This window comes from Sus scrofa, chromosome 5 (assembly GCF_000003025.6).
Source record: "Sus scrofa isolate TJ Tabasco breed Duroc chromosome 5, Sscrofa11.1, whole genome shotgun sequence".
Taxonomy (NCBI): Eukaryota; Metazoa; Chordata; class Mammalia; order Artiodactyla; family Suidae; genus Sus; species Sus scrofa.
Genome location: NC_010447.5, coordinates 85924517 through 85938882, shown reverse-complemented (window position 1 = coordinate 85938882; position 14366 = coordinate 85924517). Strand labels below are relative to the sequence as shown.

Genomic DNA, 14366 nt, shown 5'->3' with positions numbered 1-14366 from the left:
GAGTGAGCTCCCACCAAGTGGTAATAAAAAAACAAATGCCACTTCTCATATGCATAATGCCTCCATGTAGTTAACGGAGATTTGCAAGATAAGTACACTAGAGTGGAAAGGGGCAGGATTTATTTCCATTGACTATGATGTAGTAAAGCTACTCTCAGGTTTATATATTATCCAGTGCGCTATTTTAAATTATAAAATAAAAGTGCCACTTGAGAAGGTAATTGAAAATAATATTGTAAAGTAAAGGAGCTTGATGGTCATAAAGAACAGACAGTTTGGCGTGTTTTTCATCACGTTTCACAAATAGACGGTTTTATTCTCATATATATAAATATATATATATATATAGCTCCCAAATTGGAATCTTATCCTTATAGATAAGGCAATTTCAGAAAACGTAGAAGTGTACTGAATTATCCCTCTAAAAATTTTATAATGGTTTCAGTGTTCATTATAACTACTACCTGAAAGGTAGTTATTTTTTAAAGAATTTTAAAAATTCAAATAGGTAAAACCATAGCCAAAATCTCTTATAATTTGAATGGCCACAGGCAAGAAATCAGTATTTGAGATATAAATTTTTAGTAGATTCTACTTAACATTATGTCCTGAAGATTTTTTTTTATGTATCCCCTTCTATATTAAATACACAGCACTCCTTTGATTGTTCTGCTATAAAATTTTGATAAGGACCCAAATAAGAATCATGAGAAACTGAGTCTCATGCTATTTCAAAACTTTTATTTGAATGATTAACATTAACCCTGACATCTCAGCCAAGATCTTGTTCTGCTTCTCTAGCTGCTTTTGTGGATCTTCATCTTGGGCTACCATAACCCATAAGGTATAGTCAGTTCTTCCAAATATCTCTAACATCAGTGCCTATAGCTACTCCAAACATTTACCCTATCATGACCAGTGTATTACAGTTAACCTACTAATCTCTTGTATCGCTTCTCTCTTAATTTCAAATACTATCCCTTGACGCCTAAGTGATTAATTCATTTCATTATTTAGTCACTCAACAAGTATGTACTGTACGCCTACTATGTACCAGGCAATGTACTAAACACTGGGGATGTGAAGCAAAATTGAATCCTTTTTTAAAAAATTTGTTTGGTTTGTTTGTTTGTTTGGCCATACCTGCAGCATGTGCATCCCTGGGCCAGGGATCAAACCTGAGCTACAGCAGTGACAATGCAAGATCTTTAACCCACTATGCCACCAGGGAACTCCAAAATTGCAGCCTTCTTTCCTCAAGGAAGGCTAAAGTAGACTACTTTGGATGGCATTGAAGTGGAAACTAAAGAACTATGTGGTGAGAAGTAAGAACAATAACCCAATAATTATAAAATGATCCTTAAAATCAGTAGAAACACAGAACAATAAATACTTAGGCCTTTCTGAAAGACTCAGAAAAGATTCCATCTTTCAAAAATAACAATATTTTTGTGTCAAATCCAAATCAAGAGAATTCCTAACTGCCTCCTATAAAGTACAAAGCCCTCAGCTTGGCTTCATGACTCTATAAAATCAATGCCCCTCCAATCTGTCTAATCCTGCCTCTTACTTCCCCATACAAACCCTTCACTCTAGTCAATACACTTCCCATCTATAACTCTGCTGATCATGCTCTTTCCTCACACAGATACCTTCCCCAATCCCTTCTGGTTTCCAATCATAACTATTTATCCAGGCCCATTTCTTTCACAGGCCCATTTCTTTCATCCAGACTCCAAGACATGCCAACTAGTATTGATCTCTCTCTGCTTTGGCCTTCCAAGGCAATTATAATGTTTCCCATTTTGCTTAACCAGTGAGTGTGTGTGTGTGTGTGTGTGTGTGTGTGTGTGTGTGTGTGTGTTCGCGTGTGTGTCCTACATCCTTAGCTAGATTGTTAGATCCTGGAGAAACGATTTCTTTGTATCCTCAGGACATGGCACAACATTACATACGTCACATAATCTAAACAAATACTGCGTAACCAGAAGAGCAAATAAGTAACTGTGTAAACTACTTTAAATGGCTTTTAGCTCTTCATTATTCTTTTGGTATTCTGTGACTATCAGAGTGCGTATCACTTGATAATGTGGGTTTTGCATAACTGTTTCATGTATGTATATACTTCCTATCAACTTAGGCTCAGGGAGCCTCAATGTCAGGGAGCATAACTTCAATGCATTTAGCATCTGACAAACACAAAATGAGAGCCTACTGTGGAGTGTCAGACACCACACTAAGTCACTGGTGAGCAAGACTGCCATGACGCCTGCCCTCCCTGGGCATGCAGTCTATGAGTGTGTTATATTCGAGGACCTGGAACACATTCAATATGGCTAGAACATAAAATGAGGGGAATGAAAGATGGACCTGAGGAGGTCGGTGAAGGTGAGGTCAGGTTAAAGACTTTGAAAGTGACCCTCAAGGGTACTAGGAGCCTTTTAAGGGTTTTAAAGAAAGTGGATGACATGCGCAGATCTGTATCTAGAATGTTTCTTAGGCAGGTGGAGGAGGGAATGAAGGAGAGCAAAGGAGAAGTCAAGATTAGTTGAGGAGAGATTAGTCTGGGAGGAAGCTGATGATAGGCTAAAGTAGACTACTCTGGATGGCATTGAAGTGGAAACTAAAGAACTATGTGGGAGAAATAACAGAGTGGATGTGGTGTCAGGACATAAAAATCACATACTTATTGGACTTGCAAAACACAACGGTTCTGGAATCAGCCAGACTTGGTTCAAGTTTTGGATTGTTCTCTCCAGGTGACATGGGCTGAATTATTTCACCCCTTCTAGACCAGTTTCCTTATCTACGAGATGGTGATTATAGCTGGTTCATGAAAGCTGGGGTAAGGGTGATTTCAGTAAGAGAACACAGACAAACCTACTTCACTTAGTATTTAAGCACCCAGAAATTGTTAGTCCTTTTTCTTTCTTCCCTTCTCCACATGTGAACAAATTTTGCCAAGACAGGTATCAATTCTCTAGCAAAATTACTCCTTGATACAGCCTTTAATTGGAAAGCTTTCTAGGGCAACAATTTAGCTTTGTTCTGGGTAATACATATTTTGTATAATATTTGTACATGATGCATGATGGCAGGGGGCTTATGCACAATTAAGCAGGTCAAGTGATACTGACAGATGCATTGGCATATGGCAGGAGAGAAGAGTGGAAGAGATGGAGGAAAGCAGAGTGAGAGAGAAATGGAAAACTAGGGAAATGAAAGAGTATGAATTGAGAAGGTACACAGAATTTATCGCCTAGATACTTTCTTCATTTCAATCACAAATTTATGCAAGAAAAGGATTTGCTTTGGGGAGGACTGAAACTTTGCAACGGTGCAAGTTTCCAGCAACTTGCAAAGCAAAATATTCTTCTAGTATAACTGTTTTAGGGCCTAACCCAGATAGAGCATTGGTTTACATTTGAAGGATTATATCCAGCATTTATTTATCACTCCAGTAAAATGTTAATTCCACATAAATCTTCAAGTTTTATGTTTCAGATCAGTAATTTAAAGCTTGTATCAAAATAGCAACATTACCAGAGTGACGACAGTAATCTTTTATTGCAGTGATTAACTGTGGCTTTCTTTTGGAGAACTTCATTGGATTCTCTGCCACTCTCTGCTTACTCTCTGTCCTGTGCAGCTTTGAAATTTCCTAACCACATTGGTTGTTTCAGCATCTCTTTGGTAGTGGGAGATATTCATATCTCTAGCTTTCCATAGAACCCAGTTCAGCCAATAGAGCTCAAGCATGCACATGGTCTAGAATCCAAGTGCTTCTCTCCACTGTACCTGGCAGATACACGACCCAGGCTGGTTCACTTAGATCCTCCCTCAGGAGCTTGACCAGAGCCACAGGAAAAAAAAAAAAAAGGTGTTTGTTATACGGGATCAGGAGCTGAAAGGGCAGGTTGACCAAAAGAAGAGTGAGCTTCCTGCTTTAAACTGAAGCCATTAGGGAAGAAAGTAAAACTAAGAAGAAATAGAACAAGACAAGCCCTGATGATATTCTTTGAGCACCTGAATCCCGACATACCTGAATCCATCAACCCCTCCTAGGATTGAGTTAAATGAACCAATATGGTTCCTCGCTTTTTGCTTAAGCTTCTTTGCATCAGCTTTCCATCACAGCCAAAAACAGACTGGCATCACCTTCATGTTCAATGATACCTAAATGCTTATGTATTGATAAAGAAATACTTGCTGAGAGACACCTAAACTATTTTATTAGAATTCTCTCTGGATCATCCTTTTAACTCAGTTTTATATTATATCTTTCTCAGAAATGTCAATTTGATGGAACTTCAAATAAAGGCACTTTCACTCAACATAAGCTACAGGCATTTACAAAAGAATATTTGTGACTTTATAGATTCAGGATGTTGAAGAAGCTGTGTGGCTTACTGGAAGGAACACACACTTTGAAGACAGACCTGGAGTAATAGCCTACATCAGCCACCTAATAGCCGTGTAATTTTTCACAGGTATTAATAGTTATGTGGTGCCTCAAACTTATCAATAAAAGGGGAACGATAATGCAGCCTCACTTTGGGGAAGATTAAATGAAACTACATTTATAAAGTACTAATTCTACAACAAGGAGAGACTCAGAGGGTATTATATATTACGTGAAATAAGTCAGACAGAGAAAGACAAATACTGTATGATATCACTTATATGTGGAATCTAAAAAAGAAAAAACTAGTGAATACAACAAAAAAGAAAAAGACTCACATATATAGAGAACAAACTAGTGGTTAAACAGTGGGGAGAGGGAAGGGGAAGAAGCAAGAAAGAGGCAGGGGATTAAAAGGTACAAACCACTATGTGTAAAATAAATAAAGCTTCAAGGATACATTTGTACAACAGGGAATATAGCCTATACTTTAGAACTATACATGGAATATGACCTTTAAAAAGTTTGAATCACTATGTTGTACACCTGAACCTTATATTAATATTTTTATATCAACTATATCTTAATAATTTTTTTAAAAAGTACTTATCCCTGTTCACTGATACATTCCTAGGCCCTAGAAGGATGTCTGGCCCACATTCTATGCTCCTTTACTATTTGGATCAAACGGAAAGATCTGGTACCTAGTAAGTGTTTATTACACGGTCACTAGTATGACAGTGACGATGGTGATGACGTACATATAGGGCTGGCAAGTGTGTCACTCGTGGGTAACTCACAGGAGAAGTCTCCTATCCAAAGCAGGCACCTTGACATTACGCATGTTGACAAATACATGGCTTTCCAGAAGGTTTCTTTATAACCCAGAACATAAAAGAAAGCCACGCTTTTCTCACGGATATTAATGAGTAACAGTGAGCACACAGAGCCCAATGATAGAGGGTAGGAATGCATGAGGAGCAGCACAAGCAGTATTAATAATAACTATTGAAATTCCCTGGGGGCCTAGTGGTAGAAGGATCTGGCATGGTCACTGCTGTGGCTCCAGTCACTGTTGTGGCACGGATTTGATCCCTGGCCCAAGAACGTCTGCATGGTGGGCACAACCAAAACAAAACAAACAAAACAAAACAAACTGCTAAGTTTTCTGAGTATTTTCTTTGTGCCAGGTACGCCTCCAAGCACTTTACATGTTTTAGCTCATTCATTCTCACAAGTTCCATGTCATTGGCACTACTATTGTCATCACAATTCTATAAATGAGGTCACTGAGCATAGAGCATTTAGATAACTTGGTCAAGGGCAGACAACTGAGTGGAGCCAGACTCTGAACCCTGTTGCTCTGATTCCACAGCTTGCTACAGTTTCAGATCTTTTTCCTAAAAAAAAAAAAAAAAATTATTTGAAGTGTAGCTGATTTACAATATTGTATTAGTTCAAGGTGTATAACATAGTGATTCAAAGTTTTATAGACCGTACTCCATTTAAAGGTATTACAAGCTACTGGCTATGGTCCCTGTGCTGTACACTATATCCTTACAGCTTATTTATTGTACATGTAGTAGTTTGCACCTCTTGATCCACTGCCCACATCTTGTCCCTCCACTCCTCCTCCCCACTGATAACCACCAGTTTGTTTTCTATAATAGTCACATCTTCTTGAAGAGCCACCAGAATGTGAGGACCAGGTCTTAAAGTGTAGCCTAGCAGGTGACATGAGGTGGCTAGTGGGCAATGGAACAGTGTTTTCTTTGTCCTAAGGAATGAATAAGATATGGAAGGAGCTCCTGTTGTGGCTCAATGGGTTCAGAACCCAACATAATGTCCATGATGATGTGGGTTCAATCCCTGGCCTCATTCAGTGGGTTAAGGATCTGGTGTTGCCACAAGATCCAGCGATAAAGAGGGAAGAAAAAAAAAATGACATGGAAAACTATATCTGAAACCAAACTGGGTTTTCTTAGCTTAAAAGATGGGACTAGATCTAGAAACAATGTGAAGGTGGTTTCAAGGTCATCCCCTCATCCTTGCAGGCCTTTCCAACCAACTCTTGCCTCTTTGGATATAAAGGTCCCATAATTACCCTTTCTTCTTCCCTTTATACTTATCCCCATCACATGTACTTTTGTTACTTAATATTTTTCCTTGAATGGTTTTTACTTAATTCTTGTCAGAGGGATTGGAGACACAAATTCACAGAGCTGTTGGGGATTAATTATCATTCCTTGGTCCTTCTCGAAAGTAATGCATCTAACTTTTCCCTCTTAAACTACTGAATAGTTCTCTAATTCTTTCTCCAGACCTCAGTCTCTGCGCCCTTATTCTGGACACAGTAGAAAGGCTAAGCTTTTCCAACATTGCTTTTGAGTGACTTTCCTATTCTAAACTTTATGGCTGCCCACTTATAAGAGAAAAAAGTTCAAATTCCTCAAATTAGTATTTGACACTCTCAACATCTGCCTCGCTCTCCCTTTTGGAATGTGTTTTCTGCCATGACCTTGCACTTTGTTGGAGTTTCCTATGCACATCCGTGGACTCTAGCCAGCTCAGCATTTTGTATATTCTTCCCTATGCCTAGAGTCTAATTTTCCTCTTTGACTCCGTTCATTCACTGACATTTTTTTGAGTTTTTACTGCAGGCCAGTCATACAATGCTTCATTCCGGGCCCTGGGATTACAGCACCAATCGAGTGGGACAAGGTATCTACTTTCATGGAGCTTTTATTCTAATGAGTGAAAGCAGTAAATAAATAACACAGTAACTTCAGAAAGTGGTAAGTCCTCTGAAGATAAAAGAGAGAATGTGATAGAGAGTGAGTGGGAGGTGTCATTTCATTGAGTGTTCAGGGAAAGATATTTCTGGGCAGATGATGTTTGATTTCAAACTAAAGAGTGAGAAGGAGCCAGCTATGTGAAGATCAGAAGTTCTAGGGAGAGACCTCCGCTAGCACCCCAATATTCAAATACTATCCACTTTTGAAGCCCTGGTTCAGATGCAACCACAGCTTCAAACTTTCTCTTATCTTCTCACCTGAAATTCAACCCACAATACTTTGTCTCTGCAGTGCTTCTAACTACCTTGGATGTTGATGTTAGTTAGCTATTTACATACAAGTCTTTCTACCCTATTAGAATTTCCACCTCTTAAAGATGTGTTCCTCTTTTTATCACCATCTATGTCTGGTCCAATATTAATACAGATACTCAGATATTTCTTGAATGAAAGGATAAAGGAATGAATGAATGAATAAAGGGAAAATGGAATTTTATTTCACTTGTGGAACGGATGGGAACACAGATAGTAGGGAGACAGTCTTGGAGTGCCTCAAAAAGTGCCACAGAACCTGTGAATGAGGCTGGTTCTCCTTACGGAGAATAGAATTCTCCAAGTGCCTGTTGGCCCATTTTGGAGGAAGTTCTAAATAAATTTGTTTGTTTGTTTCTGATGAATGTTTCAAGCTTCTGTCTTTCACAGGGCACGCTGAGGTGTGCTGATGGGGGCAGACTCCAAAGCCATAGGGAAATTCTTTAAAGATCTGGCACAGTCTGAAGCCTGGGCATGCTTTGATGAATTTAAGCATATAGAGCTGGAGGTAATTGTAGTACCAGTTTCTTAGTAAGGTTGGTATTCAATGAAAGTGACAAGCCTGACAACTTCATTAACAGCATTGACATTAAGCAACAGTGACTGGTGTCTTATAGTTAAATAGGGGAGGAAAAGTTACAATTTGGGTACATTTTAATCAAACTCTGCTGGTAGTCTGTGTCAGATCTGTCCTTGTTATTTTGAGTGCTGTTTTTTTCAGCCTGCTCTTCCTTTAGGTGTTGCTGGGGAGATGTTTCTCTCCCAGCCCCCTCTCTGCATAGTAACCAAGGGAGGTTCAGGAAGACACTGCATATTGTTCACAATAGATGAGCTGTGAGCTCTCTCTCTGACACACAACCTGCCACTCACAGTGTCCAGCAGACAGTTGCTAACTTTCATCTGTGGAATGCTCACAGCCAGGGAAAGATGCCTTAATGCAGTGTTTATTACCTTTCTAGAACCGTTTCTGCCTTCAGATATTTTCCTGTAGGCTGAAATGCCTTTGTTCTTGACTGAGAAGGAATCCTGAATAGAGAATTAATTTTACTTCCCCAATTAACCTAAGAGAATAAATGTGGAGAAATATAACAGGAAATACTCTATAAGACATAGGAATGACACACTTTATCTGTCATGTTTTAGCAACAAATGCAGTTCAAGGTTTAAAAAAAATAGTTGAATCTGATTCAAATGTCTTGTTGAAGTCATGTCTTTTTGAAGTGGTGCAAATGTATCTTTTAAAATACTTTAAAGGATTTTTAAGTGTTTCCATGTCCTATATTTATGTTATGTTTATGATAATAACACATTTAATAAAAAAAATCACCATTTTGATGTCTTTCCTTTGAAATGTCTTTATTTTAAACATTTATTTCTTGTCGATGTTTTGAATAAATTATCTCTTTGAATGCATTCTCTAGGATCGTGCTTGGGTGGTACTGACCAAAAAGCTCTTAAAGGAATGTTATAAAATAATCTGACATCCAGAGCTAATTTTTAAAGTTATCCAATAAGATTTGTATGGAGTTTTAAGTTTTCTTCTTCCTTTACTATCCCTTTAGAAACCCAACTTTTTCCTCCAACACAGAAATAACCTTTGACATTGAGCCCCAAATTGGTAGTAATGAAACTAATTCTCAGATAGAACTGAGCTGTCATCTAATTTCCCTGAGACAGAGTGTCACAGGTATAATGCCAAAGCATCCAAAATGGGTCTGTGCTACTGGGACGTGACACAATTTTCAGAATGTCCATGTCAAAAGGACAGTGTTTGGCTTCCATCAAGGAAAGACATGCTCCTATATAAAATATAAATTGTATGTTCAAATAAAGCACATGGGAAGAGAATGTCTGTGTAAAATCTTTTTATGCCTTTGTGCATTTTTCCTCTTATTCTCTGAAGAGTCCCCACAGGACCAGCACTAAGCTTCTCTTCATTAGAACCCAGATTTCAATTTCAATTTTAATTAGAATAGGTGACTAGAATACTTACCATTCTCTGTAGTTTCTGCATAAAGCTATCAGCATCCAGAAGTATGTCCCATGCTTTCACAAAAAGATTGGGATCTTATTCCACAAAGATTTACTACTACCCATAAAAATTACTTTATATCCACCATACCACTATTTTTTGGATGAGTCTATTTTGGAAGAAAATACGTTTTTCGATTTATGTAGTCACAAAACCAAGCAGAAGACTTGATTTTAAATATGCACAAAACTTCCATTTTTATAAGATCATATAGCTTTACTAATACACATGCCATAAATCTCTGGACTCTCAGTGTTTCAAGTATAATTTTGAATATTGCAATAATTTCTACAGACTAAAAAGAAATGTTACTAAGCACCCCACCCGTGCTATTCTGTAACCCAAACTGGTTCCACGACAACAAACAGCGATCGGGGTGATCATGGTGAATGACTACATAACCAACACCTACAGTTACACACTTCAGAGTTTCCAAAACGATGGCATGTACACATTCATTCATTTAACAAGTATCTACCGACCTACTTTGGGTCAGGGACCATTCCAGTTTCGGAGGGTGGGAAATATTCAGCAGTGACTACGCCTGGCAAGGCCTTTCACACACAGCTTACATTTTCTCGACTAGGTAAGAATCTTATTATCCTGAAGAACCTCAGGCTCAGAGAAGCTATGTGACTAGCTTAGCATCATCACATGGCTGATCGGTGGCCAAGCTGTGACTTACACCTATACTGTCTTCCCTCCAAGGTCACTGTATTGGATAAGAGTAAAAATAGGTAAGGAATTCAAGATTCTCTTTAAGACAGTTCTTTTTTCCTATGCAATTGCTATAGAACAAATTTCTATTAAAATCACAAGTACGACAACTCGAGTGGAAAAGAAAATTAAAATAAAACATGGCTATTCCGTGGCACGACTAATACTTCACTGCCTCTTAGCTAGTTTGTTCTCTCCAAAATGAAAACAGCGGGCCATTTATGTTTATTACATAAGTTATGCATATGCTGTTAGTTATGGACAGAAACATTGTGTCCCTAAAATTTATACGCTGAAGCCCTAACCCACAATGTGATAGTATTTGGAGGTGGTGCCTTTGGGGGGAAGTTTGGTTTAAATGAGGTCACGAGGATGAGCCCCCCGATGAGCTTAGTGCCTTTATAAGAAGAGAGACTACAGGAGTTCCCATTGTGGTGCAGTGGTTAACGAATCCGACTAGGAACCATGAGGTTTCGGGTTCGATCCCTGGCTTTGCTCAGTGGGTTGGGGATCCGGCATTGCCGTGAGCTGTGGTGTAGGTCGCAGACGCAGCTCAGATCCCACGTTGCCGGGGCTCTGGTGTAGGCCTGCGGCTACAGCTCCGATTGGACCACTAGCCTGGGAACCTCCATATACCGCGAGAGCGGCCCAAGAAAATGACAAAAAAGATGAAAAAAAAAAAAAGAAGAGAGACTACAGTTCATCCTCTCACTACCCCCCCTCCGCCATGTAAGGACACAGTAAGAAGGTAGACATCTGCACAACAGGAAGAGGGCCCTCACCGAGAATCAAATTGACTGGCACCTTGATCTTGGACTTCTCAGACTCCAAACTGTGAGAAATAAATGTCTGCTGTTTAAGCCGCCCAGTCTATAGCATTTTGTTTTAGCAGCCCAGTCGGCTAATGTAGCTATACAAGAGAAATCAAGCATACTGAAAAGAATGATGAAAAAGTAAAAATCGTATAGTTTCATCATCCAGAGATAATCATTATTGCTCTGTCTCAGTACATATATATCCATATATTTATTACAATATGATCAAACCATACATTGTTCTATAACACAAATGCCTTCCATGTTAATAAATATAGATCCAAGTACTCAGTTTTCATGACTGTATAGCATTCCATTCTGAGTATATAACATAATTTATTGAACCAGTTTCCTTTTACTGCACATTTAATAGTTTCCCTTTTAACTAAAAAACAGCTAAAATTAACATCCTTTCATAAAGATCTTTACATACTTGTCCATCTGTCACCATTGCATAAATTCTTTGGGGTAAAATTGACTGGGTGAAATGGTGGACCCGTTTTAATAATACATGTCTCAGTTTATAACTTCTACCAACAGGATATGGGGGCACTCATCTCTCATGCTCTTATCTTTTAAATCTTTGATATTCAGATAAGCAGGGGAAAATACTGTCTCAATGTTGTGTTGTTCTTTCTATGTTTCCTTTTGTCTCATAGTAAATTAATACATATAGGAGTTCCCGTCGTGGCTCAGTGGTTAACGAACCGGACTAGTAACCATGAGGTTGTGGGTTTGATCCCTGGCCTTGCTCAGTGGGTTAAGGATCCAACATTGCTGTGAGCTGTGGTGAATGTCACAGACGCAGCTTGGATCCCATGTTGCTGTGGCTGTGGTGTAGGCCAGCAGCTACAGCTCTGATTCAACCCCTAGCCTGGGAACCTCCATATGCTATGGGCATGGCCCTAAAAAGACAAAAATAAAAAATTAATACATATATTATAGAGAATTGAGACAAGTATATAAACTCACAAAAAATAAAACTCATTCAATAATGGTACATCCAAGAGGTAAACATTATTAACATTCTGCTGTAGATTTTTTTTTTTTTTTGACTGCACTTGTGGCACATGGAAATTCCTAGATTAGGGATTGAATCTGAGCCACAGCTGTGAACTATGCCACAGCTGTGGCAATGCCAGATCCTTAACCCACTGCACCACAGTGGGAACTCCTGGATCATTTTTTTTTTTTAATGGCATAACTTTTCAAAGTAAAATTGGGATTATACTGTAAACAGGCTATTGTTTTCTGTCTTTTTCAAAGTAAACTTTTTAACTGAAAATATTATGCATACAGAGAAAAATTTACAAATCATAAGTGATGAATTTTTGCAAAGTTAACGCACCTACAAAACCACCATCCAGGTCAAAACCAGAACATTATCAGCCCCTTCCTCCATCCCCTGGAAGTCTCCCTTGACCTCCCTCCCTCTCAGAAACTACCCACTGTTCTCACTTTTATTACCACGTTAATATTGTCTGGGTATATGAAATCATATGTTGTGCTCTTTTGTTGCTGCTTTTTCACCCAATAGATCCATCCACATTGTTGCCTAGCTGTAGCCCATGTTCATTTCCATTGTTATAATGCTACGTTGTTGCATATGCCACTATTTATTTATCTTGATGATAGTGATGGACATTTGGGTTTTTTCCAATTAGGTTATTATAAATAACACTACTCCTTCCCCAAATCCCCTTCATCTTCCTTTTCTGAACCAACTGATTTCCAGGCATACCGTACAAGTACTATCCTGGGAATTCCATCTGTCCCTGTCCACTGGGTTGAATTCTTACCTGGATTCCACAGTGTTCTCATTCTTGATTTAGTCATATTTGTGGATACATCACCTGTAGCTTCCTGGGAAAAAAAAAAAAAAGGATGCATATGAAGTACATTTTTTGAAATCTTACAAACTAGAAATAATTTCCTCTTTGCATTATAAAAGTGTTGCTCCACTTTTTCTAGCCTACAATATTGTTAGTGTGAAATCTAACTTCATTCTCATTCCTGATCCTCTTAATCTCCAGTGCTGGGAAACTCCATGATAATGTGCCATCCTGTATATTTTATCCCATTCTCTGAAATGGGCATTCAGTTGGCTCTTTCAATGATTATACGTATGTTTTTCAATTCCTGGAAATTTTCATTATTATTTCTTTTGTAATTTCTTTCTCTCCATTTTCCCTCATCCTAGCACTATTGACAAAAAAAAAAAAAAAAAAAAAATTGAACCTACTACTTTGCATTTTGTTTTAATTCTTTATCAACGTCCTGAACCTTAGTTCATGTTTGCTTTTCTCCTTAGAAGTTTCTCTTAATTCTATCTTCAAATTTTCTATTGGCTTTTTAAAATGTCATGCTAATTTATTTTTAATGTCCAAGACCTATTAACATCCAAGGATTTCTGTTTTTTTTTAAGTCTCATCCTATTTTTCATTTATTTAAGGAAATTATTTGCTGTATTTTGTTTTTTATTTTTCTATTTATCTTGTTTTCTTTACATCCTCTTTGCATCTACTTCTTTGTTCTGATCTCTTTATATAACTAGAGAATTTCCTCAAAATTCTGCTGATTGCTGGCTATCTGTTCATATTTAAAAGTGGAGCACTGTATAGTCATAGGCTACATATTCATAGTTAGTAGATTTCACTCTAAGGTTACTGGAAGTGGTACTGGGTGACTCTCTAATGTCAGGGTCCATGGGTTTTTTGGTTTGTTTGTTTGCTTTTTAATTCCTGGGAGATTATTTCCCCAAAGAGGACTCTTTCATTATCTTTCTCGAAGGGTATAATCCTTACAACAAGGATTCTGTAAGAAGAGATTCAAAAGACGTGCTCTTCTCACCATTGTGAGTCTGTGTGTGTGTGTGTGTGTGTGTCTATATATGTTGATCTCTCTGTTTTCAGTACCTTCCTTCACCAACTGCACTGTATCTACAACACTGAAAACTGAACTCCTCTGGTTAAATGTTTTAGGAGAAGGCCAATCACCTGGTAGCTGGAGAGAGGGAGTAAATCTGGGTGATCTAGTTGATTCTTTTACAACCACTCCTCGTATTTTTCAGCCCAATCTTTAACCCCCACCTTTAGAAGTACCTGATGTCTCCAATTCCTGAGGCTTCTGGAAATTGGTGACAATAGATTCCTTCTTTGACTTTCTCCCCTGCGAGGAGATTTCTGTTTTCTCTATGTTACTGATTCAGTTCCTACTCATTCATTTGCAAATTGCATTCTTACATTCTCAAGTGGCATTTGTGGTTTTACCTGTTCTTTATGTCTTTGGGGATTG

The 14366-nt window shown here is 38.2% G+C and overlaps 1 long non-coding RNA gene across 1 annotated transcript in view; it reads right to left on the bottom strand.

The window, feature by feature from the left end:
- Positions 1-14366, bottom strand: part of LOC102160458 — a 569575-nt gene that overhangs the window by 102703 nt on the left and 452506 nt on the right. The window contains exon 8 of the long non-coding RNA XR_002344204.1: positions 12872-12935. This is a non-coding gene — a long non-coding RNA (uncharacterized LOC102160458). The remainder of the gene's footprint in view (positions 1-12871; positions 12936-14366) is intronic.